Here is a 2,874-nt window from a genome sequence, read left to right on the forward strand (position 1 = left end):
CTTTTACAAACACTCTCCTTTAGGAGCTCAGCTGTCTCTGCCTGTTTTCACACTGAGACACACACGTACACATACGCACACAGGAGAAGGGACCAACTGGATTGGTTTGGAGCCACTTCTATGTCTCAAATGAAGAGTGCAGCAGCTACCTAAGATTGCACCTACATACTGTAACTTGAATGGGTTTTTGCACTTTAACGACCTCAAACATCTTGATTTTCTGAAGCGAAGATCCATCTTTCCTGTCACAAGCATTGTCATTTTAGAAGCCCGATCAGACATCTTTGCATGTGATTTACCTTGAGACTATCTTATATTGTAGCTTTTTTAACGAAAGAAAACAAATAAATATACATTTTTGCATTACTAAAACTAGAAATGAAGACAACTGCTGACAAAAATTCACAGTATTCTCTGATAAAAAGGAAGTCTTAACTTTCAGAGCCATGTGTAAGCAGCAGTAGTAACTTTGAATCACATCTTAATTGTAGCTTTGATTTGTAACTTTGAAGTTGACCCTTCTTTCAGGTGGAGGTTGTACCAGATAACCTTCAAAGGTGCTCTCCTGCCTGAATTTTTCTATAGGCATATGGTAGTAGGAATGAGGAGCCACATCTTTGATGAGAACTTTTCACATTGGCTTTTCAAACATCCTTGCCTATTACCATTCATCTTATCTTTGATGTGATACTTGTAGGGGAAAGATCACGTAACTGAGGTCTGTATTTTGACCCTAAGCCAAATACCCCAACTTACTGCCCATAAGTGACGTATGAACAAATCTGTATCTGAAAGGATAAAAATATATTGCTATTCAGTGTAAATAGAAGGAACCACATCAGCTGCAATGATCCTCCACTGCAGCTGCTCCTCCTGTTTTTTCATTGTGTGGAAAGAAATAAGGGAGCAGATCCCAAGGAACATGTTACTTCTAGTGGCAGCGATTTGGCAGTGAGAGCCTGCTTTTATCAACCACAGAGATGTTCAGCGTGTGCCATAGGAATGGAGTCACTAGTAGAAGAATATCCTTATATTTCAAGCCCTCTGGGGAATTCTGCAGGTAGGGGCAATTTAGGACCTGCCTAAGGTTGGACCTTAATGAAACACCATTTGGAAGGGAAATAGAAGGCAAAGTTGCCTTATAGATTAAAAAACTCATCAGGGAATTCAGGCAGGGAATGTGGATTCAAAAGCCTGGTGCAAGCAGAGAAGAGGTTTGTGTGTGACCTTTCAAAATCTCAAGGAGTGTCCCAGCTATAGAGACACATTCACTTTTCTTGCTTAATCTGAAATTTCTTTCCAGCAAAACTGGCACACGTGCATAGTAATAAGCTGTTCTTATTCATCATGTATGAAAAGAGCACGATAGAAACCACTGCAAAGAACATCAGATGAGTTCGTTCAAACTATGCATTTTAGAAAGAATAAATTTATATCCAGAACTCTAAAAATTCACCTATTAAAGTTAGGCCACAAGCATTTAAAGTCAGGAACCTTTTAGCCATGAAGAGCTGATTCTATGTGTCCACCAACTGCCTACTACTAAAATATCAAGAGAGTAGTTCCAAACTAGGATACTCCCTCAGGAAATATTTCAGTGGGAGATGTGAATTGACTGCTGCCAATACCTCTGAGTCAGCCGTAATTCCACATGAATCCTTATCTTTAAGTTCAATATAAATTTACATCTGTCGTCCCAAACTGATCACTGATTTGCAGTTTCTCAGCAATAACACAGGGAGGCTGAAATAATGTTGGCTTTAAGGCTGAAAACCGAGATCCCCTCTCCTTCCTGCGGGCTGGCAGCGGCAACGGCATTGAGACCTGCAGGTCTTGCACAACCTTGGAGTTTCTTGCTCTTGATAGACAAATTAATCAGTATTCCCAGGGTGACTCAGAACCAAGACCAGATAAAAGAGTAACACGGCAATCTTTTTTAACGACTGCAACCGTGCCGTGTGTTTGCAGCGTGGCAGGGACAGCTTTGTGATGTGTATCACAACGTTCGAGATCCAGCTGGGCTGAGGTGCCTGACAGAGAACAAGCCAAACACAGCCACTGGTGCGGGGTCAGAAACAGAACTGCTGGTGAGCGGGAACCCCGGCTTTCAAAGAGCCAGCCGCTGCTCCAACACTCCTTATCGACACGATTCCCTCAGAACTTGTACCTTCTGCATCTTCAGGCGTGGTCACGCACCACACCAAATCACGTTTAGGGTTATTTATGAATTATGCAATGATAAACCTAACGTCTTTTGCCATGTGTTTTGAAACTCAACTCAACGACGGAGCCCTTGGCTCCCCGGCAGGCTCCCCAAAGACCCGGGCGGGGGGCGGGGGGGGGGAGGTTGCAAACAAAGCCGAGTTGCAGTACTTTGCCCCTTCTCCCACACACGCCGAGTGGGGCCGTGGGACCGGTCTCCACCGCCTCGCAGGGCCGACACCACGCTGCTCTCTCCGAGCCCTCACAAAAGCCGGTCCCCAGCCCTGCTTCCCCACGTCCCCCCCGCTGCCAGCGCCCAGAGGCGGCGGTGAGGGGTGCGGGAAATCTCCCCTCGGGGTGGGAAGCGCCGGCTTTCCGGGGGTCGGGAGCCGCTGCCAAGCGACTCCAGTGAGGTTTTTTGGAAAGGGCTCAGCGGGGTCAGGACAGCAATCGCCTGAGGCTCTCCGCACCACCGGGACGGCACCAGGCTCTCTCGGACGGCCGCGCCCGGCGTGCGGGACCGAAGCGGGGCCGGTACCGGTGCTCAAGCCCGGAGGGAGGAGGGCCTTGCCGGCTGTCGGGGGAGGGGTGGGGGGGGGGCCGGTCGCAAAGTTTGCCCGGTGCCGGGGGTGGCCGCGCACGGAAGGCGGAAATCCCCGTCGGGAGGAGGCG

The sequence above is a fragment of the Calidris pugnax genome, unplaced genomic scaffold (genome assembly GCF_001431845.1).
Source record: "Calidris pugnax isolate Ruff unplaced genomic scaffold, ASM143184v1 scaffold25, whole genome shotgun sequence".
Lineage (NCBI taxonomy): Eukaryota > Metazoa > Chordata > Aves > Charadriiformes > Scolopacidae > Calidris > Calidris pugnax.